This window comes from Paramormyrops kingsleyae, chromosome 10 (assembly GCF_048594095.1).
Source record: "Paramormyrops kingsleyae isolate MSU_618 chromosome 10, PKINGS_0.4, whole genome shotgun sequence".
Taxonomy (NCBI): Eukaryota; Metazoa; Chordata; class Actinopteri; order Osteoglossiformes; family Mormyridae; genus Paramormyrops; species Paramormyrops kingsleyae.
Genome location: NC_132806.1, coordinates 8,988,878 through 9,004,195, shown reverse-complemented (window position 1 = coordinate 9,004,195; position 15,318 = coordinate 8,988,878). Strand labels below are relative to the sequence as shown.

At 44.3% G+C, this 15,318-nt stretch overlaps 1 long non-coding RNA gene across 2 annotated transcripts; it reads left to right on the top strand.

The window, feature by feature from the left end:
• Positions 1 to 1,952: 1,952 nt before the first annotated feature.
• On the top strand, positions 1,953 to 14,871 carry LOC111855190 (uncharacterized). 2 transcript variants are annotated; one of them, XR_002840825.2, is made up of 4 exons: positions 1,953 to 2,057; positions 11,604 to 11,680; positions 14,251 to 14,429; positions 14,513 to 14,871. It is a non-coding gene; the product is annotated as an uncharacterized lncRNA (long non-coding RNA). The 2 variants fall into 2 exon arrangements; XR_002840824.2 differs by having other exon boundaries at positions 14,251 to 14,871.
• The last annotated feature ends 447 nt before the right edge of the window (positions 14,872 to 15,318 follow it).

Sequence of the window (15,318 nt, the reverse complement as noted above, 5' to 3'; positions counted from 1 at the left end):
TGTGACTCAAATCCCAGTGTAAAGGTGATTTATTTTTGCAGTGTTCCTGTTTTCTACCACAAGATGGCGACCTTTTCCTCCGTGGCGGAGCCGTATAAGCAGGGCTGGATCTAAGCACAAGCAAATATGCCGATCGGCAGAAAGGAGCCCTGGCGAAATCTCCCGAGGTCATGCTGTGGTTTTCACAAGTCAGATGCCGCTCGTGTAGATCCAAATTCAGTCTTTATTGTAACAATGAGGTTACAACCAAGGCTGGACACTTGTAAGTATGTCCAATACTGTTTTGCACAATTTTTTATACATTTTCCTATCGTGTAACAATATCTTGTCACTTAAGCATCATCGTTACTTCTACCATTCACAATCATTGTTTTCTCCCTTAATCCACACCCCTAGGTGATAAGTTTGTCAATCATTTCTTTTACTGTTTGGTCCCTTGACCGAACATAATGGTGGAATGACCATCTCCACTTGGTTTTTTTAAAAATGCTCAGCCGTGAACTTCTGGTGAACTCAGGCGAATCCCTCCCTTCAGTAGCAAACCTTGGCAGCTTCAGCCTGTTGCACATTGTCTAAGTAGAGGGTTGATAATATATTTGTCCTTCAACATAGTGATAAGGTATAACACTAATAAAGGTGGATGTTCATACATTCAGGGTTAACCTAAAATAGCTAACAGAAACTTTGGGGCTAACATAAGGTGCAAATATATACTCAGTTGATTACATTGTGTTGATTACATTATAATGATTACATCACGAGTATTTGGCATGCTTTTTAATAATATCATAATGATTATATTCTACGTTGTAGTGCTAAATAATATTCCAGAGTCACCCCCTCTGCCAGAATCTATCGATGAGGAACCACCTCGACTGGCGAAATGTGTAAGAGGAAGGAGTGCAGGAAATGCAGGAAAAAAGAGTGACTGAGGCTGATTCACGTTCTGTCCGGCCAGTTCCTCATTTATTGGAAAATAACGCTGCCCTGATGTTTAGTGAGTCTTCATTATCAGCCCAGTATCTGCAGATGGCTTTGCATGGTAGGGGGTTGCGTTTCAGGACCTTCCTGCTCCAAACAGAGATGAAAAGCATTTTTTTCTTAATAAAAATTTAATCCTGCACTTTTCTTACACGATTTTGGGGAATTGTTTGGCTCAGGAACAAGTCCTTGGCTTTAGCGAAGTTTCTGTATAAATCTAATAAAGTAACAGTTCAAAGTCAAGTCAAAGTTAAATTTAGTTGTACAGCATTTTATACACAAAATACTTTACAGAAAATAAGGAATAAAATGCATAAAATAAAAGTGCAAGCATATGAATAAATATGAAAATTGGAAATTACAATTATTATAAGTGGAAAAAGTGCTGGTTGCATCATTTATGTGCAAGCGAAGATTCAAGCCATTCAGTTAAAGTGAGGATTGTTGACAGCTCATGATTTTACCTTGGAAAATCACACAGATTGTCTTAGAATGTGATTCTTTATTTAGAAATCATGTCAGCTGTCTAACAGAGAAATAAACAGAGCGGATTTGTTTAATCTGGTCACTCATACTGAAGAGTGGCTGAGAATGTAACAGCCCCCAAAATGACGTCTCTCCCTGTAGACTACAGGGTTGGGTGTCTCTAAGCAGAAGTATTTTGTTCCCTCTCTCAAAAAAGGCACCTCTGGGGAGAACATTAGCAGTCGGGATCGTGTCTCTGATTTCGAAACAGCCTCACCGAGGCTGTCTGATGGCAGATTTCCTACAAATATTCTGAGCTGGTGATCTGTAGGTCATAAGTTGTCATAGGAACGTGCGCTGTAATTGTGACGTTAGAGAACGAACGACAGCATTTCCAACGTGTTAAAAAAATGCCTGGAGTAAAGCGAGAAAACGCCACTAAAATTTCAAATTTTGAGTCTCCTGCCAATAGAGGGAGCAGTAGTATTAAATATGGCTGGAAAGATTAACGCTTGACTCTTGTCAGGGGAGTTTTGTCTTCTCCAGAGAAACATTAACAGTCAGTACGGATTCCTCACAGTGCTGGTGCTTTGAGCCGGCAGACCAGTGCAGTAGGTGCCTTGTTATCTTTGTTTTCTGTCTTTACCATTTTTGTGTCATTGTTTATTTTTATGGTAAAGCCAGTTCTTCTTAGGTCAGGGGTGGGCAGTCTTATCCAGAAAGGGCCGCTGTGTATGTGGGTTTTCGCTGCAACTCCCTAATTAGATTAATTAGATGGCTGATTGGCTGAAGAGTCCTCACACCTGGGTTTGAGCAGCTGACCTAAAGGTTACCCCAGAAACCTGCATACAGACCGGCCCTTTGCGGATAAGATTAGCCACCCCTGTCTTAAAGTAACTAGCATATTGACTATAACTAGTATTTTTGGCCATTTTTTTAACCATAACTTGTATTTTGTCGCTTTCTTGTATTTCCCAGAAATGTATCCTTGCTCTTTTTAAACTATTGTTTATTTGAAATAAGTGCACCTTTTTGAAATTTGTTTTGTCTCATCACTTAAAAGACAGTTTGCTATCGTTTGTCCGCAGTAACTCTGCAGTAACTGCACAGAGATCATCATGATAGAAGGTCACTCTTGTGATACCCACAGCATTGCACACTGTGTACACACACCCTGCTTCCTCCAAATGACAGCAGTGCACACTGTGTACACACACCCTGCTTCCCCCAAATGACAGCAGTGCACACTGTGTACACACACCCTGCTTCCTCCAAATGACAGCAGTGCACACTGTGTACACACACCCTGCTTCCTCCAAATGACAGCAGTGCACACTGTGTACACACACCCTGCTTCCCCCAAATGACAGCAGTGCACACTGTGTACACACACCCTGCTTCCCCCAAATGACAACAGTGCACACTGTGTACACACACCCTGCTTCCCCCAAATGACAGCAGTGCACACTGTGTACACACACCCTGCTTCCCCCAAATGACAGCAGTGCACACTGTGTACACACACCCTGCTTCCCCCAAATGACAGCAGTGCACACTGTGTTCACTCACACACTCACTCCTATGGGCAATTTGGTAACTCCCATTAGCTTCAGCACTGTGACACGGAGAGAACATGCTAACTCCACACACACGGAGCCATGACAGAGACTCAAACCCAGGTCCCAGAGGCGTGGCACTACAGTGCTAACCACTGCACCACCCTAAATCTGTCTCCAATGTTTTATAATAGTCATTACAGCTTTGGAATAACTATTGGTAATAAATTCCCACTAGTTGCTCAGTACTTCAGGGACCCATATACTGCAAAAGCCATAACGACAGGTTGTGACAGGAAGTGAAAAAGCCCCAATCCGTTAAGCAGCAGGACTTTCCCCACACTGTAGGCCCAAGCCTAATTTCTGCTATTGCAAGTTGGTTCAGGAAAATGCAGTTTGGAGGGCGGGGGGGGGAGGGGGGTGCAGCTGCAGAGTTTAGCAAATTCCCACAAACCAGACAGGCGCAAACATCATGATAAAGGCTCTGGACAGCCATCCTCTGCATATGGTCCTCGTCTCTTTGCTGAAGTTCTGCCAACGCTGTGGACCCTTCAAGTTATCAAACCATTGGAACAGACATTAGTGTCACTGTGGGTCAGTACAGTAGTTGGGGGACATGCGTGAGAGTGACACGCTTGCAGGTGGATTTTGCATTGTGAGCTGCGGATCTGGACAATGGGTCTGTTAGGTCTGATAATGCCGCTGACATTTTAACAGGAAGTGAAACACGCGGAATCACATCACATTTCTTACCGGTCATTGCATGTGTAAGACTCCAGCAGCGGCTTGCTTGTGGCGGGTGATGTAAATAAATACACATTTTCCTACAGCCAACATTCATCTTATACCTAGAAATACCCTTCAGCGCAGTTATCCGTATTAAAAAGATATCATTCCGTACCCTATGATTCTAGATTCTCGGTCCTTATTGTAAATGTTCCAAGATGTAGATTATATCGATGAGAGACGAGAGGGAATATGTGAAGTTAGCAAGAAGAAAAGGAGGAGAAAGGGGAAAGGAGGAGAACTCCACGTGCATCATGGTGTTTCGGAAAGTGCTCTGGAGGCTGTAGGTCGTTTAAACCTCGCCATTCCAGGGAGAAATCTTACGGCAAATCTATATTGTTCCATTATAAACCTAAAATTAGCTACATCGAATGCGTTGGGATACTTTGCAAACTCTACAGACTATTTACATGCATAAATGATTATGCAGAATTGTCTCATATAGAAAATGTCACTACAAGCAGCTGGCCAAAGTTGGCAGTGCTGAGCATTACCTTAGGGAGACCATAGTGGGAGAAACTGAGGCACTCACATGGTTAACATTAGGCTATGTCAGGCGAGTTTTTCCTAAAGAATGACCAGAAATCATTGTGCAACAGACCAGCCTGGATTTTGTCAGTAAACATTGAGTTGCGTTTATTAATTTTTGTAGTTATTTCATTCTCCCCAGACAAAGACGCATTCCAAGCAAATATATGATTTATGTTTCCTTTAATTTTAATTGAAAATGTTTTTCTCGGACCATGTAGATTTTATCCAGCATCGCACCAAAAATCTCGTCCTGTTTGAAAAACAATGATGATGGAATGTTGCTCTTAAGTCTATTCGATATTCTGTCCTGAGAGTCTTATCATCAAGCGGCATCCCAGCTTCAGTCTGTCTTCTTCTCCCTTTACCTGGTTGATTCCTGATAATCTCTGACCACAGCAGGTAATATTCTATTTACATGTCTCACACTTGGATATATGCACAAACTTGTTAATGTCTCTGTTTGGCTGTGATGGAAATGGCCGGATGACCTCTGCCATTCTTTGCTGTTGGATATCCTTATTCTGTAAATGCTGAGGTGGCAACTACACAAAACAATGGAACTTTTCTGCCTGAAACTGATCACTTGCTCCTGTTTTTATTGGCATTCAAATCCTTCCTTTATGAGGAACATACTCCAGAGTGAAATGCTGTCAGGTTGGAGAAAAGGTGATTTTTTTATTGATCTTGGTTGTGAAGAGATGTGCACAGGGAGTCTGTAGAGCAGTGTGCCAATCCTGGACCTGCAGGGAATCAAAGTACAGAACCGTATAAGGATGACCTTATACTGTGTGGTTTTGATTGGATGCATGTCCCTTCATGGTACTTAAGAACCAATCACGCTTGGAGTGTCTACACCAGAAGCAGGGCCATGTCATGACAGCTAACAGTTACCTGTCTCACAGAGAACTAGCCTGCCAGACATGCTGGATGAAAATGCAACCACCGCTGCCTCTTTTTCCAGAAGACGTTGTCACAGGCAGCTAATCCATCATATTTCTGACACATTTTCACAACCCAAGAATTCTCCTCAGAGCAAGCATCGTCATAACTGCCCATATGGCAAATGGCATCCTGTTTAAAATAGGACAGAACCCACAGAAAAATGGGCCTACAGATGTTCAGGCTCCTCCAGAGGGGAAAAATGTAGTAACGTAAACAGAGGTCAAAACGAGGCAGATAACGAGGACGGGGAGGAACGCTCTCGACCGAATGTGCACTGGCTTTCCGCTGGGAACCGGGACAGATGCCTGTTTCTCACATGGCCATGCTGGCAGAAAAGGCCAAGCGATGAGAAAGTCCTGCGAAGAATTTTAAATCGCTCACTTTTGTCCACATTCCCGCAAAGGTTCTCCTTAATGTCACCCAAGAGAGACCTTGGAGCGGCTTCTGCTGGTGTAGCAAAGCACCAAGACCAGGCCACCACCTCCCAGAACGGAGAGGAGAGCAGAATTCTTCCATGGATCTAAGTTCAAGATGCATGTCCGATCAGCCATGGGCAGCCAACCTTCTCAGCTTCAAGGCACTTCATGGCGATATCCAGTGATGGAGTTGCTGGTTCTGAACTCTCAAGAACCATGGTCTGCCTGTTCTGCTGCTCTCCAGTTTTTCTTTCAGTCTGCACTCAGTTCAACAACAGAAGCCCTGAGTCAGCTGGATTCTAGTGTAAATCACACCCAGGGTTTCTCATCTTCATCTCCAGGGAAGTGAAGGGGAAAGGCAGAGGAGGAAAGAGAGAGGAGCTTATGGGGCTTGAAGGGAGTTTAAGTATTATGTGAGAATGTGTCCAAATATGCGGAATATGGGTCTGAAAAGGGGGCAGAGAAATGAAAGGGAAAGCCAACGATTGGCATGCGTTCTTCCTCTTTAGCCTTGATTTGAGAGGAAGGGAGGACCCCCCCCCCCCATCCCTCCCAAGAGCACTGTGGGAAAGAGCATCTCCGAGCTGCTTCAGAGCTCATCAGGAGTCCGAGACGGGGCCGTGGTCTGTCCTCTACTGTCCCTGGTGCCGATCCCACACGTGAAATTACATCGACCTCCATAAATAGCAGAGTAACTCAGGAGCTGGGCGTAGAGACGTCTTTTCCCACAGGGTGGCCTGGGTCCAACGAAAATGGCAAGGGAAGGAGTTGAGGAGTCTTTTGAAGAGGCACGAGAGACAGGCACTGGAATGGGGTGGCTCCCCTTGGTCGGTAGTAAGCGTCACGATTTTCACAGAACTACAGGTGCTCTTTCTGCATAGGACGTGGCAGGCGGGTGGGCAGGCGCTGAAGTTAGCTGGCTCCACTCGTCAGACGTGGGAAGGCGACAGTTTGGCAGCTCCGAAGACAAATGAATCCCGCTGACCGTTCTGGAACGCCATCTTCACAATGGAACGATAATGAGAAGTGCCTTATACCTGGCACTCTTGGGGCTTGATGAAGACCAGATGGGAGGGCAGAGGGATGCGAGGGTGAGGAGGGATGCCACATTCTGGTGGGGAACACCCCGGGGACCGCAGGCTTGGTGACGGGCAGCTGGGAGCGGCTGCAAGGAAAATCGGGCAGGGAAATGTAAGATGCAGGCACCCACTTGGACATGTGTTGTGTACAAGAATAGCAAAAACCCACATGAATGTTTTATACAGCCTGATTTTTACCAAGTCAAAAATTTAATCAAAAGGGATTGCACCAGTTGTATGGACCTTAACCATTTCATGCATAAAATATTTAAAAACAGATACTTCATAGATGGTTTCTCCTACTCAGAATTGCAAACAAAGAATTTTCACTTCTCATTTAGGAATTAGGACACCGTCCACACATGTGGACACCATGCATTAATGGAATGCAATTGATGAAGCACACTTACAATGTGTTTGAGTTTTTACTTTATTCATTAACATTTTCGATCGGTACAATTCATAGCAGCGTCTCTTAGAATTCTGCACTTTTCCACAGACCCAATGGTTTTGAAGATCTTATATTTACTTAAATTAGCCTTAATCAACTGTCCATAGGCATAGACACTAATCGTGGAAGGGTTAATCTCCTTCCAGGCTTCGTCCATTTGCAGGTTTGCCCGAACCGAAGGACAGTTGCAGTGGGGTAGGGCATTACATAAGCCCGTGGCACTGGTACAGTGCTGAAGAGAGATTTACAGTCTCCCGTAAAACTCCCCGGAAGCTGCGCTGAACACTGCAGCCCAGCTGGCATGAAGCGGAGTTTGGGAGGCCGTTGAGAGCTCCAACAACGGCCTTGCATTTCAATAAGCAGAGAAGAAAAGCATCTCTGCAGACAACAATGAGGCCCCCCGCCCCCCCACTGGCTCGCTGAGTCGGCACACCCCAGTCTCCTTGAGTTCGGTTTTGCCTGTAGCTTAATCCCTTGAGTGTGGCACAGAGCTAAGGCTGCAGTTTACAGAACAGTGCTTGTTTATCACGGACCGCACAAGCGACCAATGAAAAATGGGCAGACGGATCTCAACAATGTGCCAGTTCCGCAATGAGAAATGTATTTATTTTCCTGACATACACCTCAAAAGCATAAACAACTTGTTTCCAGGATTTATTATATTTTTATAAACTCTAAGTTTTGCCAGAAGTTCTTCTAATGACGGCCTTTGACCAAGTGCATGGAAAATCAGAAGCAAAAAATTGACAGAAACCTCTGTGTGAATTTATTAAACCTAACCCTGTAATTCCTGGCTGTAACATCAAAGTCACATCTAAAGTGATTTTTAATGCGTTGGGCTTTAGGCAATTGTTTGCAAAATGAAAGCTTTAAATTAGCTTGTTTTTTGGTCCATGCAAAGGGCTTGTTTATGTGATTCCAGTACCTCCATACCACCTGTTGTTAAAGGGGTTTATGTAATGAAGATGATGAGATCGGCCCCTCTGACATGTTTAACTCTAGTCGAGTGAGGGACTGGTTTTGGCCATAAAGACATCAAGAGAATTTAAACTTTAAAAAAGATTTTAGTTTCAGATTCAATTTACTTAACAATTAGTTTTAAAAATCCAGCGTGTTCCTCATTTTCCCACAGGATAGGAAAAAATCTTTAACTGTGAGGGAGAGTCACTCAGATTCAAGTTACGGCCAGCAAACGGCATTATCTGCAGCTCGCCGTGATCGCAAAACGACAGACAGGATCTCACTGTCTTGGTTTATGTTGTCGAGTTTACAAAACTATTTTGATCTTTTGATTGCCGAAGCAAATTGTAAGGAGTGATTTCCTCCCAGATACCTTTGTAATGTAATTCTTCTAATTGCTCCAGACATTTATTAGCTCCAGAAGTAGCTGAATCCTGCAGCGATATCTGTTCGACACAGACCTACCAGAGCATTGTAAATTCAGGAGCCTGAGCTACAGTGAGGGGCCCAAGCCGAGAATTTATGAGTACCGATGGATAAATCTTGGCCATAACAAATACAATATTGAGGTAATTTATGTTATAAGAACCACTATGGGAACCATTATGAAATATTAGCACGTCAGCACATGACAGGCTGCGGATTTGGAGGAGTCAACAGTGAGGTGAACTACACTTACTTTTTCACACCATAAATCACACACATCGTACGAGAATCGAATGTATTTATCATTCCCCTGCTTTCATCACATGTTATCTTCAACAGCTTGTTTTCCAGTCAGGATGACTGGATCCCGTCCCAGTAATTAGACTGCAGGGCACAATAGTGACAGGGACCCTAAAAACTTTGGAACATAACATGATTGGTCTGGGTGGGGGGCCCAATATGGGGGATTTCATGGGGTCCAAAACACCCCTGCACGCTAATGCTGGAAAAAACTATTTATTGTTTATCAAGGAATATTTTTATGTATATGTAATAAAATGCTGTAAATATATTTATTTCAGTAGAGTATGTTTTTCAATGCTGTTCGCACATTTCTCCGAATTTGTAATTCAATTTAAAAAGTCACAAAATTCCCCTGCCCCCTTATGCACCTAAAGTTCATTGCAAATGAGATTAATCGTGAAGGACTTATATTAATCAGAGCGTTACAGGCTTTGTCATGACCTTGCAAGTTTTCCCCTCTCCTTTAACAAAATGGTCACCACAGAGAGAGTCCAGGCTTCAAAGTATTGACATTAGGATTATTAAAAAGCCAAGATGGAACATAAGGGCAAAGAAAAATGGATATTTGTGGCAGCCATCTTTAATGGCAGTAATTAAACTGTGGCTGCAGTCCTTTCCTGTTCCACTCTGCCAGTTTTTACATGGGTACCCAAACAAAGTGGGCGGGGAGGAATATCATTGACAGGAATTGATAATAAGTAATGTTTTTGGCATCGTTCAGGTTCCTGGCGGCAGCAGAATGAGATGATTGATAACGAAGTGGATAGGCCAGTGCCACATACCGAGTCAGAGGTCCCTGTTCATTTCCTCCACGGGGAAATCATTTCATAAGGCAACTCCGGGCTTGACTTATCTCTGCGTGACTTTCAGCAGGAAATGCGTGAGATAATGAAATGGACACATCTGAAGACAATTTCTGTGCCCTGACGTAACTGAAACACAGCGAAGTTGTGCTGAAAATGTCATGTTAGTGCATGTAAGTGCTATGGACGGCTTCGGCTTTTTGACTTGGATCGATTACGATGTTCTGAAAATATGCCATTGTCACGAATGGCAAAAACGTTTCCCAAAACTCGTAAACGATGCTGTTGAACGTTTGTTTTGATTTCATGCATGACATTTCAACATGGTTATTTTGGTTTGTTCAATGATTATAAAGTTCTCATGTAGATCCCTTCGTAATTCATGTTTTATGTAGATGTATTTGGCCTCCATAAAATTTGTTTGTGAAATTCTGCCTCCTTGTGCCCAATGTTTTCTCGGAACCATGGCGGGATGGTTATGCCTCATTCTTTTGCGTGATTTTCTTCCTCCGATCCGATCCAGTTCACCTAGGCTTTGGCATCGCTTTGGACGTAGTTACCGTGACCGCAGAGATGTCGCATCAGTGTAGATGGTGGGAGAAATATAAAACACACGTTCTGATGATTTTTTTTTCCATCTCAGTGGCCAAAGGCAATCTTGTTATGGTCAATCCAATTAGCTTAGCTGCAGTGAGGGATGCAATTATGGTTTTTTTCATTAGTAATGAACGAACAAAGTATTCCTTCCAAATTCCACATTACGTAAAACCTTTCTGCAGTGTGTGTGTGCATGTGTGTTTGTGCATGACAGTAATTCCCCGCAAATGCTGAGCTCTCTCTGTAATTAGAGAGTAACTGTACTCTCTAGTAGTAGGCCTCCCAGAATGCACTGCGTAACTTTAGGCCAAAAGCTTTGAATTTTAAGCAGCCTTTCATGCACTTATATGTGCAAAGTATTTCTCTCCTTATTTCTTGTTTGGGCATTTATAAACAACTTCACATCAGTGGACTTTCCGGCTCTGTAATCACTCACTGTAAACACATAATTCCTCTGTCTTTAAGAATTTAATCCCCTCACAGCTCCTGTTCTGATTGTCATCTGCTGGACTTCGCAAAATCACAGATTTCTGTTTGTACTCCTACAATAGCCACCACTTTCAAATAATCCACAAAATGGCTGCAAAGGACCGCAGTCCCAAAGGGAAATTACAGCACCATTCGGCAGAATCATTGATTTTAAAGATTGTAGTGAAATCCCAAGTCCCGAGGTAAAGAGCACCTGACAATCATCCATTGCTTGAAAAAAATCATTGTAGCATCACAGTCATGATTAAAGGATGGGCTGTTATTGTGACCTGCTTGGCAATAGGCTGTATGTGCAGCCAATGACACCTCACCTGCATTAGTCAGTCAGTAGAGAGTACTTTACTGTATCCCATTTCACTCTGAACCTACACTTCAGCTTTAACACAGCTGCACGACTCATGAAGCTCGATGATTCGCCCACAGTCATGCCTGTGTTCAGGTCCTCACACCGTCTCTTTAGCCAAACAAAAGGGCTGCAGCTGTGACTGTTTTAGCGTGTTTGTGGTCAGTTGCCTTTTTTAGGCCTCTGTTGATATTATTTACATCTGTATGCAAAATCTGTCTTCAATAATGAATGGTTTGTGACATTTTTTCAGTATTAAATTGCTTCTGATTGGCAGTATGACTCACTCCCTCTTGAGGATATGTATATATAAACGCAATTAATTTAGGGACAAATGTTCTTTAATCTTAAATGATATCCTTGTTTTCCATGCTTTTGCCTGCACCAAGCTGCAGTGTGTGTTGTATTTCAGTCATCACTGAGAAGCAGCCTAGGACATCTTCATTTTCATTGTTCTTCTGTTGTATGCTTTTAGGACACCGGGTACATCTCAAGACCTCTACCGATACGACTAAAAATATCTGCACATGATGGTGCTTTGGGGATAAACAGGTAACAGCCTTTTCCTCCTTGGTCAATGTTGGGGAGGAAAGAGAAGCTATATTCTGGTTCCAGGAAACTAAGCAATGTGTGACCATCCCCATGTGCTCCAGATAAGGGACATGAGGTGTTTTTGTCCTCTGTGGTCAGCTGGGATGGTGGCGTTAGGACATTTGGTGTGGGGTGGTCTCCAGTGTAGGTCTTCAGTGTAAATCTCCAGTGTAGGCCTTCAGTGTAAATCTCCAGTGTAGGCCTTCAGTGTAAATATCCAGTGTACTGTAGGTCTGCAGTATAGGCTGCCAGTGTAGGTCTCCAGTGTAGATCTCCAGTTTCTCGTGTAGGTCTACAGTTTAGGTCTACAGTGTAGGTCTACATTGTAAGTCTACAGTGAAGGCCCCGTTGATCTCCATTCTAGACAAGGTTCTTGTGCATTTAAGATCTTCAGGGACCGTTCTTGCTATTAATCCAACTGCAGAGATTGTATCTCCCCCCTCTTTTAGGAGAAATGGGAGCGAGACACCACTTCCCTCGTGAAATGGAAGCCTCACTGACCCCCTTGTCCAACCAGGTTCCAGATTCTGTCTGAGTGAGGGAGCCTGCCACTGTTCATCTCTGCATTATCAAAAGCATGGGAGCGATTCTTTGGATTATCCAGGGATTATCAAAGTTTCAGAAAACACACTTGGGATAAAACTGGACAGATCCTGCTTCCATAATGCACTGCAGTATCTCTGATGTAGCAGGATGACTCTAAGGCTGTGAAGATATGAACGCATCTGCCCCAGTTTGTTTTGCTTTTAGTCTGGGAAGATTCTCCACTTTGAATATCCTTCAGCGGGATGCCGGTGTTTGTTTGGTTTTGTTATGTTATTGTTTGTTTTCTTTTTCTCGTATGCATCAGGATATCTTTTGCTCATAATTGGTTAGTTGTGTTTTTCCTCAAACCATAAGAAAGAAGCTTTTTCTGAGGTAACGTTCCCTCTAAAGTCTTGGAGCCCAGGCTCTTTCACCAGCTTGTCCGACAAAGGGTCTACACTTCATCAATAGAGCGGTTGAAGAAAGGGGGGAACAGGGAAAAGCTGAGGGGGGGGGGGGGGGGGGTTGGGTTGTGGAGGCATGACCCCAGAGGCAGAAAGAAATCCGTCATTCTGTTTCCATTTCTGTGAAACACGATTTCCTCCTTTATCATGTAAAATCTGAGGCCTTTGATTTGTGTGAAGGCTGATCTGAATTCAGATAAGCCAGAGAGGGTGATGAGAGAGTGAGAAGCCGTTCCAGTCTCTAGCTGCCTGCTTTGCGAGAACCACCCTCAATCGACCCCTCACTCCTTGCAGGCTTCTTGTCTTTCTTCTCCAGCATCATGTGACCCAACCACTTCCGTGGCTTCTCCTTTGCCTGTCCGTCTACGTGCAGAGTGCTCGCTATGATAGGCTGTTCCCTGTGGTGGGGAGGGACCAAGGACTGAGATTGGCCCCCCGATATCATGCCGTATGCTGGTGAAAGCCATGCGGAGATGAAGGTTTCGGCCGGCCGGCCCGCTCCGCGACACCAGCCAAGCTAGCGGTTCAGAGACTAACATCCAGTCAGCTAAGTCCTCTGTGTTGAGGGCATGCAAACTTGCGGGTCGGCACCAGCCCCGCACATCTCTGCTGGGAATCCTTCACAAGGAACGTGAAGACTGTGTCCTTCAAATACCCTTCTCAGTGAGACGTTATGGATCTGATATTCCCAGCAGTACTCGGTTGTCCCAGTGTAGTATTAATGACCCCGCCCCATATATTTAAACATGAATAGTAACACTGGCCTGAGACGTGGCCTTGAAGCCTTGAAGCACAGGCTGGTCCGGTCTGTCCTCGAAAATGATACATCTCTTATCTCAGCTATTTAAAGATCACCTTTAACTGTAAATCTATGCTATGCTTCGCCATTTAATTTTAGACTCCTGTTTTTCCTAAACAGATGTGACCCCTCCTGATCCCACATTTTTCTGCCTTGCAGTGAGTGGCCACCGTGCAGGAAGTCGCCACTTCTGACCAATGGCCGGTCGCTGCTTTGCCATTCGCTGCATCAGTAAAAAACACCTTCGGACTTCCTTTCATTATCGCGATAACGCAGCCGCATATTAAATGCACGTGTATTTTGAATGTGTGTATGCATACAGGCTTGTGTTTCAGAGACATGCTGTATGGCAAACTGAAAAATAACATGGACGATCAATCAAGATCCATGAGTGGTATTTTAATACAGCAATGAGCCCCCTAAGCTAATTTGTGTTCTGTCTGATAAAGGCGTGTGCATGCATAACTGTGCCTCTCAGCGCTGCGTCTCGAGAAACTCCTAAGAGCTCCATCCGGCTCCAGAATTTTGGAAAAATCTCTCGTCTAAAATTAAAGCGCTCTCCGGGGGCAGGCTGGGATCATCTGCACATACGTCCCAGCAAGATGGCTCTTTTCTGTCTTTCTTCTCCTACTTTTTCAGCCTGTGATCCAGTAGCCATGTGCAGGCCGGCCAAACGCCATGCGCCTTGTCTCTCAGACCACATAATCATAACTCCAGCTTTAATATTCCATATTCCACTACAGGAGCGGCTGAGCCAGACCCATGGAAAGTCTCGTCCCGCAGGCTCGAAGCACGGGACATCCCATAATCCCACCACAAGACAGAAGTCTCCCGCTGCGGCTTTTTCCGAGGCCCGGCCAGTTATGTCTGAGCGTCTCGAAGTGTTCAGCGGCAGCCCGCAGGGATCCGATTACAGAGCGAGGTACCCATACCCTGGTAGAGAAATTTCCAGAACTATCGGTGTGCAAATTATGAGGCAATATTTATTTATTTTTTTTTGAAAAGCAAATTTACTCTGGCATCAGCAGATGGGCGGGATGCTTCCTGCAGCCCCCCCACCCCCGCGGCCAGGGTTCGAAGTCCTGTCCATCTCATGGGTCTCATGCAAATAGGGGGTCATGAACTACTGAATGAGGTTTAAGTTCAACATGATTTGGGGACTGGAATAAAATCATTGACGTTGGACGTTAGTCTGAGCAGGTCTCCACCGGCAACCATGATGCGTTTTTGCTGATCGCCTTTGTTTCCCATTGGACCGATGTTACATTTCCACAGAACACTCTTTGGTGTAACCCCCCCCCCCCCCAGCCCAGCACCCACATTATACTGCCAACTTTGCAGTCTGCATTCATCTGAAGCTCACGTTCCCCTTCCTGTGGGTGTAACTATGATTAATATAGGATTAAGGCAAATTAATTTGTATTTGTCAAATGCCTGGCGAGCTTTCCAGAAAATAAATTTTATGTAGATGTTACACTGTGATGCAAACTTGAGTACAATTTAAGCAATATGTTTCATTAATGTGGTCTCTGTCTGCTTGACCTGTCTCCTAAATGTGCTGAGCACTTCCCTGTCGGTGTGATGCAACTTCCTGTTTCTTTAGAATTAGGTGATCAGTGGTCATTGTTAACACAGCACACAACAACGAAATGTGTCCTCTGCATTTAACATTTATATGTGATTTCCGTGACATAGCAGGGGGCAGCTAATTCAGCACCCGGGGAGCAGTGCTTGGGGGCGGTACCTTGCTCAGGGTACCTCAGTGGTGCCTTGCTGGTTAGGGATTCGAACCTGCAATCTTTTGATTACAA